A 24,597-nucleotide genomic window follows, 5' to 3' on the forward strand; every position below is an offset into this window, starting at 1 on the left:
GGCAATACATCTACCCAGTGGGCTGTCACAGTCATATAGTCCTGAGTCTGCCCTGCTCCACTTGTCCACATGTCCGTGGTTAAGTGGACATTGGGTACAACTGCATTTTTTAGGACACTGGTGACTCTTTTTCTGAGGTCTGTGTACATTTTCGGTATCGCCTGCCTAGAGAAATGGAACCTAGATGGTATTTGGTACCGGGGACACAGTACCTCAATCAAGTCTCTAGTTGCCTGTGAATTAACGGTGGATACCGGAACCACATTTCTCACCACCCAGGCTGACAAGACCTGAGTTATCCGCTTTGCAGCAGGATGACTGCTGTGATATTTCATCTTCCTCGCAAAGGACTGTTGGACAGTCAATTGCTTACTGAAAGTAGTACAAGTGGTCTTCCGACTTCCCCTCTGGGATACCGATCGACTCCCAGCAGCAACAACAGCAGCGCCAGCAGCAGTAGGCGTTACACTCAAGGATGCATCGGAGGAATCCCAGGCAGGAGAGGACTCGTCAGACTTGCCAGTGACATGGCCTGCAGGACTATTGGCTTTCCTGTGTAAGGTGGAAATTGACACTGAGGGAGTTGGTGGTGTGGTTTGCAGGAGCTTGGTTACAAGAGGAAGTTATTTAGTGGTCAGTGGACTGCTTCCGCTGTCATGCAAAGTTTTTGAGCTTGTCACTGACTTCTGATGAATGCGGACCAGGTGACGTATAAGAAAGGATGTTCCTAGGTGGTTAACGTCCTTACCCCTACTTATTACAGCTTGACAAAGGCAACACACGGCTTGACACCTGTTGTCCGCATTTGTGTTGAAATAATTCCACACCAAAGAGGTGATTTTTTTTGTATTTTGACCAGGCTTGTCAATGGCCATATTCGTCCCACGGACAACAGGTGTCTCCCTGGGTGCCTGACTTAAACAATCCACCTCACCATCAGAATCCTCCTTGTCAATTTCCTCCCCAGCGCCAGCAACACCCATATCCTCATCCTGGTGTACTTCAACAGTGACATCTTCAATTTGACTATCAGGAACTGGACTGCGGGTGCTCCTTCCAGCACTTGCAGGGGGCGTGCAAATGGTGGAAGGCGCAAGCTCTTCCCGTCCAGTGTTGGGAAGGTCAGGTATCGCAACCGACACAATTGGACTCTCCTTGGGGATTTGTGATTTAGAAGAACGCACAGTTCTTTGCTGTGCTTTTGCCAGCTTAAGTCTTTTCATTTTTCTAGCGAGAGGATGAGTGCTTCCATCCTCATGTGAATCTGAACCACTAGTCATGAACATAGGCCAGGGCCTCAGCCGTTCCTTGCCACTCCGTGTCGTAAATGGCATATTGGCAAGTTTACGCTTCTCATCAGACGCTTTCAATTTTGATTTTTGGGTCATTTTACTGAACTTTTGTTTTTTGGATTTTACATGCTCTCTACTATGACATTGGGCATCGGCCTTGGCAGACGACGTTGATGGCATTTCATCGTCTCGGCCATGACTAGTGGCAGCAGCTTCAGCACGAGGTGGAAGTGGATCTTGATCTTTCCCTATTTTAACCTCCACATTTTTGTTCTCCATTTTTTAATGTGTGGAATTATATGCCAGTATCAATAGCAATGGCCTACTACTATATATACTGCGCACAACTGAAATGCACCACAGGTATGGATGGATAGTATACTTAACGACACAGAGGTAGGTAGAGCAGTGGCCTTCCGTACCGTACTGCTATATATACTGGTGGTCACTGTCAGCAAAACTCTGCACTGTACTCCTCCTATATAATACTGGTGGTCCCCAGTCCCCACAATAAAGCAGTGTGAGCACAGATATATGCAGCACACTGAGCACAGATATGGAGTGTTTTTCAGGCAGACAACGTATACTGGTGGTCACTGGTCAGCAAAACTCTGCACTGTACTCCTCCTATATAATATACTGGTGGTCCCCAGTCCCCACAATAAAGCAGTGTGAGCACAGATATATGCAGCACACTGAGCACAGATATGGAGTGTTTTTCAGGCAGACCACGTATACTGGTGGTCACTGTCAGCAAAACTCTGCACTGTACTCCTCCTATATAATATACTGGTGGTCCCCAGTCCCCACAATAAAGCAGTGTGAGCACAGATATATGCAGCACACTGAGCACAGATATGGAGTGTTTTTCAGGCAGTCAACGTATACTGGTGGTCACTGTCAGCAAAACTCTGCACTGTACTCCTTCTATATAATACAGCTGCTCCCCAGTCCCCACAATTAAGCAGTGTGAGCACAGATATATGCAGCACACTGAGCACAGATATGGAGTGTTTTTCAGGCAGACAACGTATACTGGTGGTCACTGTCAGCAAAACTCTGCACTGTACTCCTCCTATATAATATACTGGTGGTCCCCAGTCCCCACAATAAAGCAGTGTGAGCACAGATATATGCAGCACACTGAGCACAGATATGGAGTGTTTTTCAGGCATACAACGTATACTGGTGGTCACTGGTCAGCAAAACTCTGCACTGTACTCCTCCTATATAATACAGCTGCTCCCCAGTCCCCTCAATTAAGCAGTGTGAGCACAGATATATGCAGCACACTGAGCACAGATATGGAGTGTTTTTCAGGCAGACAACGTATACTGGTGGTCACTGTCAGCAAAACTCTGCACTGTACTCCTATATAATACAGCTGCTCCCCAGTCCCCACAATTAAGGATTAAGCACAAATATTTTTGCATCAAGATTAATAAACGGAGAGGACGCCAGCCACATCCTCTCCCTAAAATTTCCAATGCACCAGTGAAAATGGCAGCGACGAGCGGCTGCTTATATAGAATCCGAATCTCGCGAGAATCCGACAGCGGGATGATGACGTTCGGGCGCGCTCGAATTAACCGAGCCATACGGGAGAATCCGAGTATGCCTCGGACCCGTGTAAAATGGGTGAAGTTCGGGGGGGTTCGGTTTCCGAGGAACCGAACCCGCTCATCACTACTTACAATACAGTATATACCTTAGATCAGTGATTCCCAAACTTAGAGGCAGATCATGTATTAAGCCTGGAGAAGGGATAAAGAAGAGATACGTGCAAGGTGATAATGCACCAGCCAATCAGCTCCTATCTGTCCATTTACATATTGGAGCTGATTGGCTAGTGCCATATCACCTTGTGCTTATCACTGGTTTATCACTTCTTTATCCCTTCTCCAGGTTAATACATCTGCCCCTTGGTTCCATGGCATTCTGGGCTGGCACTAGCAGGGGTGTATTGAATTGGTGGTTCAGGACCATATCAAATTATGGTCAATGTGAAGGGCAAAAGCAGTGCTGGTGGCTTCCAATCACATACATCCCAACATGCCCATCTGCAGGAGGGACAGAATGATCTGCTCCTGGACTTACAGTACCTATTACTTATGATTGCCATCACCTGTGCTGAAACAACTTTCTTATACATTAGTGGGTGAGATTCAAATGTTAAAGCCCCCGATATCCCGTCTAAAGTGACGGGAGATTGCAGGGGGTGAGATATACATGTCCCTCGTTTTCATGCTCATCGTGCCCATAACAGTTGTGTTTAGCCATGTAAAGCAGCTAAACCCAACTAAACTATTGGGTGTGATGCAAAAAGTCCCGTTTGGGCAACCGAACGGGTCACTTCAAGCATTTCAGGGCGCCACCCCCGAGGGTGACAAGCTGAAATGCTGATGTGTTGCCTGTTGGTAGCAACATTTGAATAGCTGCCGGTGGGCGTGATCGCGGGTGGGAGGGGACATTTGAATCTCGCCCAATATGTTCAAAACAGTTGCCGGCAATAATAAATTAAGATAAAAGTCTAGAAGCAGAGCATTCTGTCCTTCCTGCAGAGGGTAATGTTAGGAGGTTTGCAATCAATAAGTACTGTATGTGGACAAACATAAGCACAACCCTGTCCACCAGCGGCAGATAATTCCTGACCATATAGTGCAGGGGGAACCGCGCATATAAACATACATATTATCTTGTATGTAATATATGTGCTGGCTGGTTCCCCCAGGTATTCGATGCACTGAGTTTATCTGGACTCTGAGCCATGCTGCACCCGGAAATCAGCATAAGGCTTCACACGTTCCTTCTAAGCCCACCCCCAGATTCCTATTAGCTAGTTTAACCAGAGTCTGCGGGCAGGCTTAGAAGTGTGTGAAACCTTATGCTGATTCCCAGTTCCGCATGGCGCCAGATACACTCAGCGCATCCGATCTCAGGGGAACCAGCCAGCACATATATTACATACATGATAACATGTATGTTTATATGTGCTAAGCGGTTCCCGCTGCACTATATGCTTTGTGCTGCAATGGCTGCTGCTGTCCACCACCACATAAACTGAACCATTGGGTGACGTATAGATTTTGCTGAATTTCTCAGGGATGCCATGAAGAAAGTTTAGGAACCAGTGCCTTAGGTGGTATTATACAAAATCTCTGTAATATGTTCTTCTCTCTTCCTCCTCACTGGCATGGCTATGACCAAAGAGGTACATTCTTCCATATTTGTTGGTCATGACCTAAATTCACCCCATTTTGGGATGAGGTCCAGAATCTCCTGACCTTGCTTCTCCTCCCATGCTGCTGAAGTACCCATGGATTTCTTTCCTATGCTAACCTCTAGAAGAAAACTGATAAATACCCCCCACCCCACAACCACACTTCTTCTCTTACGTGTCTATTTATGGCAGGTAGAAAAAAATATCTTACCAGCTCTATGACAAGGAATATAAATTCACTGAAGCCTGGGCACCCTGGTTTAACCTACAGGCTCAATCCTTTAGCTTCCTTTGTTTCCTCTAACTGACATTACCTTCCCTGCACTCTTTCGGGACTATTTATCAGTCTTCTATTTTACTGAAATAATGAAAAAAAAATGGTATTTTCTTCTCCTGATCCCCAGTATTTTTTATGACATGCCAAACAGCAATGGACTGGAAAACCCTAACACCTTCCCCTATGCCAGTGGTTTCCAAACTTTTTTGAATCACGGCGCCCTAGAATATCAGAAATTTTTTCACGGCACCCCTAGGCCAAAAATTTCTTATTGAGAAATTTAGAATGAAATATTACATTAAGTAGATCGCTTTTATATGTCATCCTTAGGGTCAGTTGTATGGTGAGGGACAAGATTTGCTTCTGTTTGGCCACATATTTTATGACTGGCAGCCACCAGCGCTGATTTTGCCTATTATATTGACCATGAATAATTTGAATTGGTCCTGGACCACCAACCCAGGGCACCTCTGCTAGTGTCCAGAGGCACCCCAGGGAGCCACGGCACACAGTTTGGGAACCTCTGCCCTATGCAGATGATAATCTCCCGGATTTGGCATGTATACAAAATATAGTAACATAGTAACATAGTATCTGAGGTTGAAAAAAGACAATTGTCCATCGAGATCAACCTATTTGTGGTCTCCTATGCATGATGATTTAACTAAAATTTCTGACTGATGCTGCTGTCAGCCGTTGCATTTTATCCCTATATATAGTAACTATAATGCATGACTATGCACCATACCCCTGGATATCCTTATCCATTAGGAATTTATCTAACCCATTCTTAAAGGTGTTGACAGATTCCGCCATTACAACTCCCTTAGGCAGGGAATTCCAAACACGTATTGTCCTTACCGTGAAAAAGCCTTTACGCCGTATTGTGCGGAATCTCCTCTAACCTGAGCGAGTGTCCACGAGTCCTCTGTGTTGATCTAACCAAAAACAGGTCCCGCGCAAGCTCTATGTACTGTCCCCTTATATATTTGTAGATGTTGATCATATCCCCTCTTAGTCTCCGCTTTTCCAATGTAAACATGCCTAGTCTTTCAAGCCTTTCCTTGTATTCCATCGTCTCCATGCCCTTAATTAGTTTGGTCGCCCTCCTCTGTACCTTTTCTAGCTCCAGGATATCCTTTTTGTAGTACGGTGCCCAGAATTGTACACAGTATTCAAGGTGTGGCCTCACTAGTGATTTATATAACGGGAGTATAATACTCTCGTCCCTAGCATCAATACCCCGTTTTATGCATGCTAATATCTTATTAGCCTTCTTTGCTGCAGTCCTACTTTGGGTACTACTGCTTAGCTTGCTATCTATGAGGACACCTAAGTCCTTTTCCAGTACAGAATCCCCTAATTTTACCCCATTTAGTAGGTAGGTGTAATTTTTGTTCTTGTTACCACAGTGCATTACCTTACACTTGTCTGTGTTGAAGCGCATTCTCCATTTGGCTGCCCATGCTTCTAATTTAACTAAGTCGTTCTGAAGAGACTCGGCATCCTCCTCTGTATTTATAGCCTTACACAATTTGGTATCATCTGCAAAAATTGACACCATGCTCTCTAGACCTTCTGTTAGGTCGTTAATGAAAATATTGAACAATAGCGGTCCTAATACTGAGCCTTGCGGCACACCACTTAGCACTTCAGTCCAAGTTGAAAAAGATCCATTAACCACAACGCGCTGCTCCCTATTATCTAACCAGTTTTTGACCCAAGTGCATATTGTGCTTCCTAGCCCTGATTCTTGTAGCTTGTAGATAAGTCTCATGTGTGGTACAGTATCGAACGCTTTGGCAAAGTCTAAAAAGATTACATCCACGTCTTTACCCTGATCTAGGTTTGCGCTTACTGTTTCATAAAAGCCAAGTAAGTTGGTTTGACAGGATCTGTCCTTCATAAACCCATGTTGATTCCTTTTAATGACCTTATTGACTTCAAGGAACTTCTGAATACTATCTCTTAGAATACCTTCCAATACTTTCCCCACTATAGATGTAAGACTAACAGGTCTATAATTACCTGGTTCAGCTTTACTTCCCTTTTTGAATATAGGCACTACTTCCACTATACGCCAGTCTTTGGGAACCATACCGGATATATAACTGAATCCTTAAAGATCAAAGATAGCGGTTTTGCCAGTTCAGAGTGAAGCTCCATTAGAACCCTTGGGTGAATACCATCGGGCCCTGGTGATTTATTAATCTTTAAATGTTTTAATCGGTCACAGACTACTTCCTCGCTTAAATAAGTACCTATCAGTGGGATATTCTCATTATTGAGATTGTGTGTCAGTCCCTGAATTGGGTCCTCTCTAGTGAATACTGTTGAAAAAAACTCATTTAGTGTGTCCGCTATGTCATTATCATTTTTGCTTAAGACTCCCAACTTGTCTTTTAAAGGGCCTATACTCTCCTTCTTTAATCTCTTGCTATTTATGTATTTAAATATTTTTTTGGGGATTCGCTTTGCTTTCCTTTGCTACTAGTTTTTCAGTATCTACTTTAGCCGCTCTTATTTCCTTTTTGCAAATTCCTTATAGTGCTGAAATGACTCTGCTTCCCCGTCAGATTTGTATTTTTTAAATGCTCGCCTTTTCTTGCCCATAAGTTCCTTAATCTTTTTGTTAAGCCACATCGGTTTATGATTTTTATTCCTTTTTTTGCTGCCCGTAGGAATAAATTTGAGTGTATTTTTAGCTAGCAGGAATTTTAGTACCTCCCATTTCTCCGTAGTATTTTTTCCTAAAAACAAACCTTCCCATTCAATATCCCTGAAAAATACCCTCATCTTTTAAAAATTTGCTTTGCTAAAGTTTAGAGTCCTAGTTGAGCCAGTTTAGGGCTGTTTATGGAAACTGATATTGAATGTGACCATATTGTGGTCTCTGTTTCCTATGGGTTCCCCTACTATAATACCTGATACCAAATCCCCATTGTTTGTTAATACCAGGTCTAAGATTGCATTGTACCTAGTTGGTTCCTCAATTAGTTGGACTAAGTAGTTATCATTAAGTGTGTTTAAAAACATATTGGGGTATATGCAATTAGCGGCGAATCGCTGCAAATTATCGTCCGTTTTTCAATTCGACACAGTTCGACAGTCTAATTTCGGCAAGTGGGTGCCGAAATTGACCATATGCAATAAAAAACGGATTCGACAGTCCCGCTGCCGAAAAACGGCCGATTTGACGGATTTGTTCTGATTTTTTAAAAACGGGTAAAATCGGGGAAAAACACGGGAAAAAATGGCGTGGGGTCCCCCCTCCAAAGCATAACCAGCCTCCGGCTCTTCGAGCCGGTCCTGGTTCTAAAAATCCGGGAAAAAAACGGACAGGGGATCCCCCGTATTTTTAAAACCAGCACCGGGCTCTGCGCCTGGTGCTGGTGCAAAAAATACGGGGGACAAAAAGAGTAGAGGTCCCCCATATTTTTTACACCAGCATCGGGTTCCACTTGCTGGACAGATAATGCCACAGCCGGGGGTCACTTTTATACAGTGCCCTGCGGCCGTGGCATTAAATATCCAACTAGTCACCCCTGGCCGGGGTACCCTGGGGGAGTGGGGATCCCTTCAATCAAGGGATCCCCCCCCAGCCACCCAAGGGCCAGGGGTGAAGCCCGAGGCTGTCCCCCCCCATCCAAGGGCTGCGGATGGGAGGCTGATAGCCTTGAGAAAATGTAAAGAATATTGTTTTTTCCTGTAGTACTACAAGTCCCAGCAAGCCTCCCCCGCAAGCTGGTACTTGGAGAACCACAAGTACCAGCATGCGGGAGAAAAACGGGCCCGCTGGTACCTGTAGTACTACTGGGAAAAAAATACCCAAATAAAAACAGGAGACACACCTTGAGAGTAAAACTTTATTGCACACCTGCCGACACACACATACTTACCTATGTTGACCCACCGACTGCCACGTCTCCTGATCCGACGATCCGGGCTACCTGTGAATCAAATTATGCTCACCTCAATCCAGTGTCCAGATATAAATCCTCGTAATTTGCTTTAGTAACAATTCCTCATCAGATGCGTTGATACCAGGCGGCCTATAGCATACACCCAATACTAACTTTTTTATTCCTTTTTCCCCGCATGCAATTTCTACCTCCACCCTTTTTATTTAGTCTGTCTCTCCTAAACAGTGTATAGCCCTCTAGATTGACTGTCCAATCATGAGATTCATCCCACCAAGTTTCAGTAATGCCTATAATATCATACTGTTTGCTTGCTGCAAGTATTTCTAGTTCACCCTTTTTACCAGTAATGCTTCTGGCGTTTACATACATACAACTAAGATAAGTATTTTCCCTTGCGTTAGGGACATCTTTCGTCTTATGTAGCAATGATGACACATAAGATGAAAGATGTCCCTAACGCAAGGGAAAATACTTATCTTAGTATATGATTGCTGTTATTCGGAACGCCTCTAAATTATTTGATAAAGTTTGGTCTCCCTGGTTAGCATCCCAACATGCTTCCTCACCATTTTGTTGTCTCATACACTAAAGATGATACCTTTAACATTTTTGAGCCTGGAGGCCACCCCTTTGCTTTTCTCTCCTTTCTCTGTTCCTTCTACCTGACTTATTCTCTCTCCCTCTTCTCTTTCCTCTTTACAACTCTTTCTCTTTCTTCCATTCTCTATTGTCAGCTCTCTTTGACGGATTGCCACACCGTTGCCAAGAGAATTCTTTCTTGCTATATTATCTTTAAAAAATTTGTTCCACCTTGTTGTTGTTATAATGCATCACAACTTTTTCTGTAACATGGACTGGCTAGATTTCTTTGCATGTCATGTCTAATGTTCTACTTCTGTGATCCTATCAATAAATTGTGTTAAAAAAATAAATTAAAAAAAATAGTATTTTCACACCCTTTTCACATTATTTTAGTTTCACTCAAATGCCCTAAATAGACTTTTGGAGGAAATTTTGAAAAATCTCCATGCCCTAAAATTTGCATTGGATTTAAGTCCTGATCACATTTCCCATACCTGTGTTGCGATCAGCCCGAATTTACCACGCTCAAACTGTAATTTTTTTTTTTTTATGAGCCATTTTAATGTAACAACATCAGATGGATTTAGCCAAAGGAGTCCTCCATTTTTCAAGTAAGAGAAGCATGCGCAGACATGAAGAAACCGCAGATGTGGTAAGTCATCTGCTTCTTATTTGTCGGGACAGAACATTTTTATCACAAAACCAGGCTTGGGGCCTAATTCATTCATGTTTGTACACACATGCCTACAAAGCTGTGATTTTTCAGGCTTCAGGCATGATAATCATCGCAAGTGAAGCTGCAGCCCAGGAAAGAAAATAGACACCTACCAGAGACATCACAATGTCCTCAGAGAAGTGCGTACACATATACGCAGCATCACCGCAATAACGAGGAACATTGACTCCTCAAGTGAGTCTATGGCTATACAGACTGACTGCAGCAGTAGTGACGCTGGCATTGTGTTTCTCTACGTACTATGATTGCAGCTGAAGTCAAATACATGCTCCGACAATGGCCATGACACACCTGCGTTTTAGCCGCCACTCCCCATTAGCTCCCTCAAAAGGCCCCTTCCTGTCAATCACTCGGCAATGAAATCCTCATTGTGAGCGGCATCACAAAGGTACCTTGGCGCATGAGCTGTGCGATTATGGCACATGTGCCGTATGCTGGGTGTAGTACGGCTGACCGGCGGTCAGGAGACAGCCGGTCAGCTTAGCGACGCCGGGATCCCGGCGGGGCGGGTCGAGTGCAGCAAGCACTATTGCAGCAAGTTCTATTCCCACTCTATGGGTGTATTTTGGACCCTATTCAGTAAGGATTGCAAATTCTGCTTTCTGCTGCGGGGTACACTGGGCTCCACAAGTCTGGACAATGGGGTGTAGAGTAGGATCTTGATCCGAGGCACCAACAGGCTCAAAGCTTTGACCTTCTTCCCAAGATGCATAGCGCCGCCTCCTATATCACCCCGCCTCCCAGCACAGGAGCTCAGTTTGTCAGTTGGTGCTGCAGTAAGCAGGCACTTAAAAGAGGGGCTGCTCCAAGCAGCCCTGAGAAAAGCTTTTTATGAGGTAAAAAGTGAAGACTTCAAGGGCAGCAGCGGTGGTAAATGTCTTGTGACATTCACTGCTGCCGCTCCAGCCCTCCCCAGTGGCGCTGTACACTCCCAAGCCCTGGTTGCAGGGTACCTACAGCGGAGGCTCCAGTTTTCTTCATGTTAGACAAACACGGCTGGGGCTCTCCAGGATCGCGTGGCCGCGGTTCGGGAGGTGGTAAGTGGGTCCCGCTTGCGGGACCCGGTCTTTATCACGATCCAGCGCGGTCAGTGGGAGGCTGGCCGCGCGCGCTGGCGGTGGACACTGTGGATACAGGCGATCCCACTAGATCACCAGGGCATGGGTGCAGGTCAGGTTTTCTCTTAAAACCGATTTTAATATCGCCCACAGTACCTGGTGGTTTTGCCAGCAAGGGGGATAAGGCTTAGACCTGAAGCCCTCCCCCAGCCCAGGGCGCCATTTCCAGCAAGTGTTCCCGCCCTGGAGCTGCATCTCTGTCTTTTCCTCACTCCCTGTCAGTGTCTGCGGCGCCATTACTCCTCAGCTCACTGTTCCTGGGACTGCTTGGGTAAATCCTCCTATGTAAAGCCGCCTGGTTGTCAGCGCTGTGCCTTTACATGACACTTAAGTATTCTACCTGCCTTTTTAGTCAGCGTTAGTTAAGAAAGAGTGCATTTAGTCAGGGATTTATAGTACAATTACCCTGTGATATACATCCAGTTTCTTACAGGGCCGGATCTAGGGGGGGGGGGGGGGGGGGGGGGAAGGGGGCGACCCCCCCCCCCTAACAGTCATAGCCACGCCCACTTTTGAACAGAAGAGAGCCTGAGGCAGAATGATGTGCTGCAGCCTATACCACAGCAGCACAGAGGAGCCAGGAGAGCAAGGGTTACAGAGCATTTGCCCCTCACTTGCTGGTGTGTGGGTACTAGGGCTAATAAATACAATTACCCCATAGCACAGTCACATGTACATAGAACAATCGCAAAGCTCTATCTCAATCTCACTCAAAAAGTTCAGTCAGAATTGAGAGAGGAGGAGTCAGGATTGCAGATGGGAGGAGTTGGGACTGTAGAGGGAGGAGTTGGGACTGTAGAGGGAGGAGTCAAGATTAAACAGTAAACCGCCCCCCCCCCCCCCTCAAAGAAAAATCTAGATCCGTCCCTGGTTTCTTACTGTGTACTGTTATATCTATTGTTATATAGCTGTGTAAGCTAGTCCAGTGCAGTATTATTGTCTGTAATAACCTCTGCATTGTACAAACTGTGACTATTTGTGTGTGCATTTGATAGCTGAGCGGTGTCCATCTCGTGTCTTTCACTCAACTTGCTATCCCTATATTCTATAACCTGAGGGGGCTTGGGGCGTCAGGTGTTATTTAATATAGGATTTTCACAAAGATATACTGTATTACGTATTGTTCTCTGTGATTTAGTCACCATATCCTTTATCTCTGCTGGTGCTGACTACACTGCGCAGGGGTTTGGGTTTAGGGATATAGTGCTGCTAATAATTGTAATGTGTTACCTCATACTGCAAGTTATATCATGTCTGCTTCTGAGGGTAACGGTTCTGGGGCGGAACACACTGCTGGTGTTGCTGAAGCCACAGGCACATATGGGGAGAATATAGCAGCTGTGGGCTCTGGTTCTGGGGGCTCCTTGCCCCCCAGTGGGACTGTGGCAACGGAGGCACATACTGACCCTCTGTGGGCCGCTTTTTCCACGCTTCTGCATACGCTAGTTCATAAACTAACACCCCCTATGGGACCCCCAATGCCGGTACAACCGTATGTGGTCCCTGCAGCTAACCCGCCGTGGGCGGACGATTTATCTGCTCAATTAAAGAAGTTGAACCAGTCCCTGACTACTAAAAAGCCTGACCAACGCTCGCCTAATTCCAAGAGGTCCTCTAAGCGAGCGCTCGTCTCCTCACAATCCACTGCTGTCACTGACATCTCGTCTGATGAAGACAGCACATATACTGACCCCACAGATTCTGACTCAGATACGGCTGATGGGGAGGGTAGTTCACATGTGGATGTTCCTAATCTTTTAGAGGCTATTAAATTAATTCTGCAGATTACGGATGATCCCGAGCCATCCGTTCCTCCTAAGAAACCAGATAGGTTCAAGCGTCAGAAGGTGATTAAACAAGTTTTACCTCACTCTGACCACCTAGTGGATATACATCAGGAACCCTGGCAAAGCCCGGGTACGAAGTTTGTGCCTCAAAAGAAGATGCTGGCTCGCTATCCCCTCGCGCCAGAGCTGTCTAAGAATTGGGAAACGCCTCCTCCAGTAGACTCACATATGGCTAGGATGGTAGTTTCCTCAGCTCTACCTGTCACTACCGTCACGTCTCTAAAAGAGCCTATGGATAAACGTGTCGAGGGTTGTCTGAAAGCGATTTACACCCTCACGGGTGCTGCACAAAGGCCCACTATTGCAGCTACATGGGCGGCAGAGGCTATTGAAGCATGGGCCTTGGAGTTAGAAGCTGAAATCTCCTCTGACCATGCTAGACAATGCTTGTCATATATTGTCACAGCTTCTCGCTATATTAAAGAGGCGGCTTCTGATGCCGGTATCCTAGCAGCCAAGGCCTCTACTACGTCAGTCCTGGCTCGCAGGATATTGTGGCTGAGATCCTTGTCTGTGGATCTGGACTCTAGAAAAACCCTGGAGGTACTCCCTTTCAAGTGGGATATTCTGTTTGGGGAGGACTTAAATTAGATAGTGGCTGACTTGGCTACTGCCAAAACTGCCTGTCTGCCTAATACAGCTCCTTCTGTGTCGAAGGCCAAAGGCACGTCCTTTCGCCCCTTTCGTCCTTCAGGTAAAGCAAAAGGTCAGGCGTACCATAAGCAGGCCTGCACGTCCAAACCTGGTAAGCCGAAGCCCAAAAGAGCCTGGGCTGCCCGTCAGCCAGCAGCTAAGACCGATAAGCCTGCCGCATGACGGGGTGGGCCTCCCCCTGGGGGATCCCAGGGTGGGGGGCCGGCTTCTAGGGTATACCCAGGAATGGTTGAAGACCACTTCAGATGCCTGGGTACGGGAAGTCGTCACTCGAGGTTACGCCATAGCCTTCAAAAACCGACCCCGTCATCGATTTTGCCAGACAGACGTCCCGTCGGACCAGACAAAGGCAAACACTCTGCATTCGGTGGTACAGACACTCCTGGATACAGGAGTCGTAGTACAGGTGCCTCTTGCTCAGAGGGGCCGGGGGTACTATTCTCCGCTGTTTCTAGTCCCGAAACCGAATGGGTCCTCCCGGCCCATTCTCAACCTCAAGGCACTGAACAAGTTTGTGAAGGTTTCCAAGTTCCGTATGGAAACCCTTCGCTCTATAGTTCTGGCCTTGGAACCTGGGGACTACATGGTCTCCTTGGACATACAGGATGCTTACCTGCATATTCCTATAGCAGTGTCACATCAACAATACCTGAGGTTCGCTATTGGCAACCTCCATTACCAGTTTCGGGCATTACCTTTTGGTTTAACAACGGCTCTGCGAGTCTTCACCAAAGTTATGGCGGTGATGACGGTGTTACTCCGCCGTCCAGGGGTCAGAATACTGCCGTATCTGGACGACTTCTTAATCCTGGCAAATTCCCCAGATCTTCTCCTGCGTCATCTGGATATGACGGTCCGGTTTCTACAAGCCCACGGGTGGCTCATCAACTGGAAGAAATCCTCCCTGGTCCCTGCTCAGAGCATGGTGCATCTGGGAGCGCTGTTGGACACTCACAACCAGAGGTTGTTCTTGTCTCAGGAGAAAGTCCTGAAACTTCAGGACAGGATTCGTTGCTTCCTTTCTCGTCCGCAAGTGTCGATACATTCGGCAATGCAGGTGCTGGGCCTCATGGTATCAGCATTCGACATGGTGGAGTATGCTCAATTCCATTCTCGCCCCCTCCAGAAGCTGATTCTTGCCAAGTGGGACGGCCTGCCTCACCGGATCAGGTCTCAAATGATCTCTTTGACTCCGGAGGTCCGTCTGTCGCTGCTCTGGTGGCTCCAGGACCGACAATTGTGCAGAGACCGTTCCTTCTGGATATCCAACTGGGTCCTGTTGACGACAGATGCCAGTTTAAGAAGTTGGGGCGTGGTGCTGGAGCAGCACTCCTTGCAGGGTCGGTGGACCAAGGAGGAATCTCTCCTCTCGATCTACATTCTGGAATTGCGGGCTGTCTTCAATGCGTTGAACCTAGCCCAGCATTTGATTCAGAACCGTCCTGTTCAAGTACAGTCGGCCAACGCCACCACAGTGGCTTACATAAATCATCAAGGCGGCACTCGAAGACGTTTGGCAATGAAGGAAGCCTCACGGATTCTACGTTGGGCAGAACGCCATCTACCGGCAATATCGGCAATATTCATTCTGGGAGTACTGAATTGGGAAACAGACTTTCTCAGTCGTCAGGACGTGCATGCCGGCAAGTGGGGCCTCCATCCAGAAGTGTTTCAACTTCTCGTGGAAAGGTGGTGTCACAACTGAGGGTTTCGGCTGACAGGAGAAAGCCTCAGTTGTAGGGGCTGAGAGGAACTTAAACCGGGGAGGTTTAATCAGACCCCTGGACATGTAAGTGTTAAAAGGAAACCCGAAGGTGTGACCATGACAACCAGGTAAAAGTCAAAATAAAAGTTTATTAACAGACTCCGGGTAAACAAACAGCATTCAAGGTAAATAATGGCAATGATAAATAATACGATGCCTGGAGCACTCTGACCATGAAATGGTTACACAGGACACTGGTAGGTAAGAACAGCTGTTACAGTCCTTAGATGGAATAACCTTACCAGGCCTGGCTGTAGTAGTGAAGATATCCAAGGAACATGCCAGTAGATGGAACAGATGAAGTTGGTAACTTGAATCAGCTGTTGTAATTGCTGGATGGAACCAGCCAGGTGGTAAGACACGGAGTGGATGCAGAATGGAATCAGCCAGATGATAAAGTCACTGACTGAATGCTGGGTGAAACCAGCCAGGTGATGAAACACGGAGTGACTATAGTAAGATGCTAGGGAGCATGGAAACAGAGGAATTGAAGGATGATTACCGGTGGTAATGAATACTGCTGGAAGCAGATGAAATAGCTGGAAGCTGGAAACTGGATCAGCCACGGAGGACTGCAGAGTCAGGCTGCACCGCAGGATGGTAGGCAGGTGCGGGTCTCTTTGGTGGATGCTGGAGACAGGAGCTGGAACCTGGAAACACAACCACAGGAGAGAGACTGGAACAAGGTATGACAAACAAAGCACTGACGATTTCCTGGCCCAGGCACAGGATACTTATACCTGCAGCAATGCAGGCATTGGCTGGGCAATTATGCAGATTTCCAGAGGCAGTGGATTGGAGGAACTGAGACATGTGATTAGATCCAACATGGCTGCGCCCATGTTAGAACTTGGAGGGAAAACTGGCTTGGGAAACCATGTGGAAACATAACTGTAATGGCGGCGCCGACCACAGAGGACAGGAGACGCCAGACTGACAAATGTATGCTGAGACTCGTGGATGACAACGGAGGCCGCGGCAGGCATGGAACACCACACTGACAACCTGCACCTATAACACAGGAACGGCGGCGGAGGCCGCGGAGAATGGGAGACGCCATGCAGGATTCAAACATGGCGCCGCTGTGACAGCATCTCAGCGTGACAGTGTCACGAACCGGTCTCTCACCTTTGCGGGTTCTGGGGTTCATCCGTTGCCAGTGCGGTTGCTCGCGGTGCTGTGCGCCCGTGTGGGGACGCGGCGTGATCAGTGGCACAGGTAATGCAGAGTCTGGGAACTGGGAGTGCGGGGACCAAATGGCCTAAGGCACTGTGGTGTGTCTGCTATATAGGAGGTGGCCATGTTGGAGACCAAATAGGTAATACAGAGCACTTGTGAAAACACCTGTGGGCAGGTGTAAGCCAATCCCGTGCTTGTGCTGTCTTTAAGTAAGCTGGGATTATGTTACTCTGGGCCAGTGCTTTGTTGTATCAACGCTGTGCTCTAGCTCTGAGCTCTCTCCGTGCATTCCTGTGTGATTCCCGTGGTCCAGATATCGCCTCTGTTCCCAGAGGCCCGTCTGCAGCCTTCACTGCTAAAGATCCACCGGCTCCCCGCTGTGCTGTCAGTTAATCACGCACCTACTGGTAACAATTGGATTCCCAGAGTCTTGCATGAGGAAACCCTGTCTGCCTGCTTTCAACCATACAGAGTTTGGAGGATTCCACTAACTTCAGCTGTTCGTTTGTTCTGCTCTGCATTTAACCCGTTCATCACTTATATCATCTGCTACAGTCTCACAGTGATCTCCGGAACTCGCAAGTAACCCAATTTAGTACTTTTACTTTCTATGTTGCCATTACAAGGATAATTCTTCACAGTCTCTCAATTACCTCTCAAAACTTCATTGCAAATCCTCACAGTTATTTCTTCATGTCTGCATTACCCAGTTAAACACATTCTACAGTTCAGCATCAAAGCTTGTTTATATTTGGACAATTTAACATTTATTCTCCAGCCTGTTTTAAACGCAATTCCATGAACATTTCTTTTATTTTTTCTTTAAGATATATCCTGCATATTATTTCTATTATTCATGCAATACGTCAGTATACTATGGTGATTAATAACTTGCCATTTACCACTTTACTGAATTGTTATTTTCAATAAATATATGAAACGGAACTTTCTTCGTCCTCCCTGCTTTCTTCATACCCCAGCACCTACACCTGTGGTTGGTCCCGGGTTAACGGATTCACAAAAACACCCGGACCTGACAGTAAGCACTGGCCACATGGATCCGTCAAGTGACCAATTCGCAGGAGGCGGTGCTATGTCAGATATCCTTTCCCGTCTGGAAAACCAGGAGTCTATACAGACACAAATAGTGCAGTTTATGCAAACTATGGCAGACCGTTTAGAGACTCTTCATACGGCTATTAAAACGTCTCAAGTCCAGATTCCAACTCCGGTTGTCCCAGTTACCACTACAGCTTCTCCTGTGACGCTGCCTATGTCCCGCTCGCAGTTACCCTCTCCGAGTAAGTTTGACGGAACTCCAAAACTTTGCAGAGGATTCCTGAATCAATGCGAGATCCAGTTCGAACTGTTGTCTGCCAGTTTCCCATCAGCTCGTTCTAAGGTTGCATATATTATTGCCCTCCTCTCCGGTCAGGCTCTGGAGTGGGCATCACCATTATGGGAAAGAGGTGATCCTATCCTCTCTAATTACAAGGAGTTCGTATCATCCTTCCGGAGAATCTTTGACGAACCAGGCAGGACCACCTCAGCATCTTTGGAGATTCTCCGTCTACGTCAAGGTTTACGTCCTGTCAGTCAATATATTATTCAGTTTCGCACGTTGTCTTCAGAGTTAAACTGGAATGAGGAGGCCCTGATCGCCGCGTTTTGGAATGGACTTTCAGAGAGAATCAAGGATGATTTAACTATCCGGGATGTGCCAACTAAACTGGATGAATTGATTTCTCTCTGTAACAAACTTGACCTACGCTACAGGGAGCGAAGTTTAGAGAAATCCAGGGCAGAGCGATCCAGTCCACGTTATCATCCTAGGCCTCGACAAGATTCTTCATCACAGTCTCCGGTAACGACAGAAGAACCTATGCAGATTGGGCGCTCTCGCCTCACAGAGGAGGAACGACTTCGTCGTCGACAGGGTAACCTCTGCATGTACTGTGGGTCCTCTGAACATTTAGTTAAATTCTGCAAACTCCGACCGGGAAACTCTCGCTCCTAGCTTATTCAAGAGAGGTTAAGCTAGGAGTTACTTTAGAATCACGTTCTGGGAAAGAGCCGACCTTGTCTATTCAATTAGAAGTTCCAAGTTCTACAGTGAAAGTTTCAGCTCTCCTAGATTCCGGGGCAGCCGAGAACTTCATCTCCTCAGCCTTTGTCTTACGGTCTAAAGTTCAAACCATGCCTCTGGAAGCAGCAGTTGCTGTTACAGCAGTGGATGGAAGTCGAATTCCAGATGGTATAATTACTCATCGAACCGTATGTCTCAAGATGAAAGTTGGTGTGCTCCATTCCGAATACGTCTCCTTCTACGTGATTCCCAAAGCCTCTCAAGATGTGATACTTGGTTTACCTTGGCTGCAGAAACATAATCCTCAACTTAATTGGCAAACCATGGAAGTCCTTTCGTGGGATAAATCTTGTACCAAGGACTGTTTAGCCTCAATTGTACCTCTCCGGTCAATTAGCCTTCCCGACCTACCTCCGGTGTATCAATCCTTTGCGGATGTTTTCAGTAAACAAGCAGCAGACTCTCTACCTCCTCATCGCGAATGGGACTGCCCAATCGTCCTGGTTCCGGGTAAAACCCCTCCTAGGGGACGAATTTATCCGCTATCCATCCCAGAGACGCAAGCTATGTCTGACTATATACAGGAAAATCTAACCAAAGGATTTATCAGACCATCTTCTTCACCTGCAGGAGCCGGATTCTTTTTCGTTAAGAAGAAGGACGGTGGGTTACGACCATGCATAGATTACCGTGGACTCAATGAGATCACTGTGAAAAAAACAAGTACCCATTACCCTTAATTCCAGAATTATTTGATCGGGTAAAGGGAGCTACTGTGTTTACAAAATTGGATCTCCGAGGGGCCTACAATTTAATCCGCATCCGGGCAGGGGACGAGTGGAAGACTGCTTTTAATACCCGGGATGGGCATTACGAATACCTTGTAATGCCTTTTGGTCTTTGTAATGCACCTGCAGTTTTTCAAAGCTATGTGAATGAACTTTTTCGTGATCTTCTCTACAAGTGTCTAGTAGTGTACCTGGATGACATCCTAATATTCTCTAAGGATCTAAAGTCTCACCGTCACCAAGTTAAAGAGGTACTGACACGTCTGAGGGAAAATCAACTTTATTGTAAGTTAGAGAAGTGCACCTTTGAAGTATCTTCCATACCGTTCCTTGGTTACATCATTTCTGGATCAGAGCTATGTATGGATCCCGGTAAGGTACAAGCTATCCGAGATTGGTCCACTCCTACAACTCTCAAGGGGATTCAGCGATTTCTTGGCTTTGCTAATTTCTATAGGAGATTCATTAAGAATTATTCTTCGTTAGCTGCTCCCATCACAGCCCTAACTCGCAAGGGAGCAAATCCTACGAACTGGTCTTCTGAAGCAATCAAAGCCTTCTCTGATTTAAAGCAAGCCTTTGGGTCAGCACCCATTCTTCGACAGCCTGATTTGAATCGTCCCTTTCTACTAGAGGTGGATGCATCTACAGAAGCAGTAGGAGCTGTGTTGTCACAAGTCTTTGAAGATAAAAAGGTCCATCCCTGCGGATATTTCTCCCGTAAGTTCCTCCCGGCAGAACGTAATTATGCAATCGGTGAGCAAGAATTACTTGCCATCAAGTTGGCATTTGAGGAGTGGAGATACCTTCTAGAAGGAGCACAACATCGCATTACAGTTTATACTGATCATAAGAATCTTCTATATCTGCAGTCAGCTCAGTGCTTGAATCCACGACAAGCTAGATGGGCGCCTTTCTTCACACGATTCAATTTCAAGCTCACCTATCGGCCAGGGTCTCAGAACAAAAAGGCAGATGCCCTTTCTCGGTCCTTTGCTTCTTCTGAATCAAATGATGCTACCATGAATCAAGCCATTGTGAATCCTACGTCCTTTTTAATGACTCGAACCTCTCCAGCTCCTCCGCCTGGCAAAACCTTTGTCGCCACAAATCTTCGTAAACGGCTGCTTACCTGGGCTCACTCCTCTTCCTTCATGGGTCATCCTGGGGTTCTAAAGACTCTCAAATTTATTCAACAGTCTTATTGGTGGCCACGTCTCAAAGCCGATGTCCAAGAGTTTATAGTAGCATGTCCTAAATGTGCCCAACATAAGAGTCCACGAAGTTCTCCACCAGGTTTATTACATCCATTATCCATTTCCAAACAACCATGGACTCATATCTCAATGGATTTCGTGACCGATCTACCTCCATCAAAAGGGCGAAATACCATTTGGGTGATAGTGGATCGATTTTCGAAAATGGCACATTTCATTCCATTAACTGGGTTACCATCAGCCCCTTTACTAGCCAGATTGTTCATCTCTGAAATCTTCAAGTTGCATGGCCTTCCTTGAGAGATCATCTCTGATCGGGGAACACAGTTTGTGGCCAAGTTTTGGAGGTCGCTTTGTTCATCTTTAAATGTCAAGTTGAATCTTTCTTCTGCATATCATCCTCAGACAGATGGACAAACTGAGAGAGTCAACCAAGACCTTGAAACATTTCTCCGGCTATATATATCGTCCTCACAGGATGACTGGGTTGACTACCTTCCATTGGCAGAATTTGCTCATAATAATCTCTTCCATTCATCTTCAGAATCTACGCCCTTTTATATTATCTTCGGCTTTCATCCTCGTGTGCCAGAGTTCCATCCATTGCCAGCCCTAGAGGTTCCAGCAGCAGATCAAGAACTTCAACGTCTATCTAGAATCTGGGGTTGTGTGCGTAAGTCATTGGTCAAAACTTCCGCTCGTTATAAATCTTTCGCAGATAGAAAACGTAAAGCTGTACCGAATTACAAGGTGGGGGACCAAGTTTGGATTTCTACGCGCAATCTCAGGTTCAAAGTTCCTTCTAAGAAATTTGCTCCCAAGTTTATTGGTCCATTTCCCATTGTAAAGGTACTCAATCCTGTGTCATACAAAGTCAAGTTGCCACCATCTTTGAGAATTCCTAACGCCTTTCATACATCTTTATTGAAGCCTTTGATTCTCAATAAGTTTCGTACTACCCAGTCCAAATCTCCTAAAGTTGACTCTGTGCAAGATGAGGAATTTGAAGTTAAAGAGATTGTAGACTCACGTTCTCGATATGGACGTTTACAGTTTTTGGTCGACTGGAAGGGTTACGGTCCGGAGGAGAGATCCTGGGTTTTCTCTGAAGATGTTCATGCTCCAAGACTGGTACAGAAATACTTCTCCAAACATCCTGATAAGGTTCAAAGGTGTTCGGAGACCACCCGTAGAAGAGGGGGTACTGTCACAAACCGGTCTCTCACCTTTGCGGGTTCTGGGGTTCATCCGTTGCCAGTGCGGTTGCTCGCGGTGCTGTGCGCCCGTGTGGGGACGCGGCGTGATCAGTGGCACAGGTAATGCAGAGTCTGGGAACTGGGAGTGCGGGGACCAAATGGCCTAAGGCACTGCGGTGTGTCTGCTATATAGGAGGTGGCCATGTTGGAGACCAAATAGGTAATACAGAGCACTTGTGAAAACACCTGTGGGCAGGTGTAAGCCAATCCCGTGCTTGTGCTGCCTTTAAGTAGGCTGGGATTATGTTACTCTGGGCCAGTGCTTTGTTGTATCAACGCTGTGCTCTAGCTCTGAGCTCTCTCCGTGCATTCCTGTGTGATTCCCGTGGTCCAGATATCGCCTCCGTTCCCAGAGGCCCGTCTGCAGCCTTCACTGCTAAAGATCCACCGGCTCCCCGCTGTGCTGTCAGTTAATCACGCACCTACTGGTAACAATTGGATTCCCAGAGTCTTGCATGAGGAAACCCTGTCTGCCTGCTTTCAACCATACAGAGTTTGGAGGATTCCACTAACTTCAGCTGTTCGTTTGTTCTGCTCTGCATTTAACCTGTTCATCACTTATATCATCTGCTACAGTCTCACAGTGATCTCCGGAACTCGCAAGTAACCCAATTTAGTACTTTTACTTTCTATGTTGCCATTACAAGGATAATTCTTCACAGTCTCTCAGTTACCTCTCAAAACTTCATTGCAAATCCTCACAGTTATTTCTTCATGTCTGCATTACCCAGTTAAACACATTCTACAGTTCAGCATCAAAGCTTGTTTATATTTGGACAATTTAACATTTATTCTCCAGCCTGTTTTAAACGCAATTCCATGAACATTTCTTTTTATTTTTTCTTTAAGATATATCCTGCATATTATTTCTATTATTCATGCAATACGTCAGTATACTATGGTGATTAATAACTTGCCATTTACCACTTTACTGAATTGTTATTTTCAATAAATATATGAAACGGAACTTTCTTCGTCCTCCTTGCTTTCTTCATACCCCAGCACCTACACCTGTGGTTGGTCCCGGGTTAACGGATTCACAAAAACACCCGGACCTGACAGACAGGAGGTATGTGCAGTATGTGGACACAGATGAGATCCGGCCTTGGAACGCTGAGCGAGCCTCAGGAGACATCTGAAAGGCAGTTAATGGCGTCCGGATCGTGACAGCACCCCCCCCCCCCTTTAGGAGTGGCCCCAGGACGCTTCTTAGGCTTTAGAGGAAACTTCAAATGGAAATTCCGGACCAAGGCAGGAGCATGGACATCAGACGCATTGGTCCAAGAGCGTTCTTCAGGACCATAGCCCTTCCAGTCAATAAGATACTGCAACTGACCGTAACGGAAACGTGAGTCCAGAATCTTGGCCACCTCATACTCGATTCCCCGTTGAGTCTGAACTTTAGGAGTTGGAGGAAGTGCAGAATGAAACCGATTCAGGATCAGCGGTTTCAACAGGGAAACATGGAATGTCCTGGGTATTTTCAAGAAGGGAGGTAACTGGAGTCTGTAAGCAACAGGATTGATGACTTGTTCAATTTTAAAAGGACCGATGTAACGAGGAGCAAATTTCATGCTGGGAACTCTCAACCTCAAATTCTTCGTGGACAACCATACTCGATCACCCACCTTGAGAGCAGGAACCGCTCTACGCTTCCTATCGGCAAACTTCTTGTACCTAAATGAGTCTTTAAGCAGGGCTGCGCGGACATTCTTCCAGTTGTTTGAAAACTGACGCAAGGTGACATCCACTGCTGGAACAGAAGTTGCTGGAAGCGGTTGGAATTCTGGAACCTTAGGGTGAAATCCATAGTTGATGAAGAATGGTGTTGAGGAGGATGAGGAATGGTATTGATTGTTGTGGCTAAACTCGGCCCAAGGAAGGATTTGAACCCAGTCATCTTGGGAGGAAGACACATAAATGCGGAGGAAGGCCTCCAAGTCCTGATTCACCCTCTCGGTTTGACCATTGGTCTGAGGATGGTAAACTGTAGAAAACTTTAACTTGACTTGGAGGGCTTGACACAAACTTCGCCAAAATTTGGCTACAAATTGTACTCCACGATCGGAGATGATCTCTTCAGGAAGACCGTGAAGTCGGAAGATCTCTTGGATAAACACTTGGGCCAACTTGGAAGCTGACGGGAGACCGGTGAGGGGTATGAAATGTGCCATCTTGGTGAACCGGTCAACTACCACCCAGATGGTATTAAACTTATTGCATATAGGCAGATCTGTAACAAAGTCCATCGACAAATGGGTCCATGGTCGACTGGGAACAGATAATGGAACCAGTTGCCCCGCAGGAGACTGGCGGGGAACTTTGTGTTGGGCACACTTTGGGCAAGAGGCAATAAACTCCTTGACGTCCTTCTTCAGAGTTGGCCACCAGTAGGACCTAGAGATAAACTAGAGGGTTTTCTGAATGCCTGTATGTCCGGCAAAACGGGAAGCATGGGCCCAATGCATGAGCTTCTTCCTTAACACCGGCTTCACAAAACTTTTCCCTGGTGGGGGCGTAGAGTCCATCCCTACCATGGAGAATGCCAACGGATTAATAATAGGATGCTTGTCTGAAGACTCTGACTCGTTTTCTTGCTCCCAAGAGCGGGAAAGGGCATCGGCCTTGCGATTCTGAGAGCCCGGACAGAACTGGAG

This window comes from Pseudophryne corroboree, chromosome 2 (genome assembly GCF_028390025.1).
Source record: "Pseudophryne corroboree isolate aPseCor3 chromosome 2, aPseCor3.hap2, whole genome shotgun sequence".
NCBI classification, from domain to species: Eukaryota; Metazoa; Chordata; class Amphibia; order Anura; family Myobatrachidae; genus Pseudophryne; species Pseudophryne corroboree.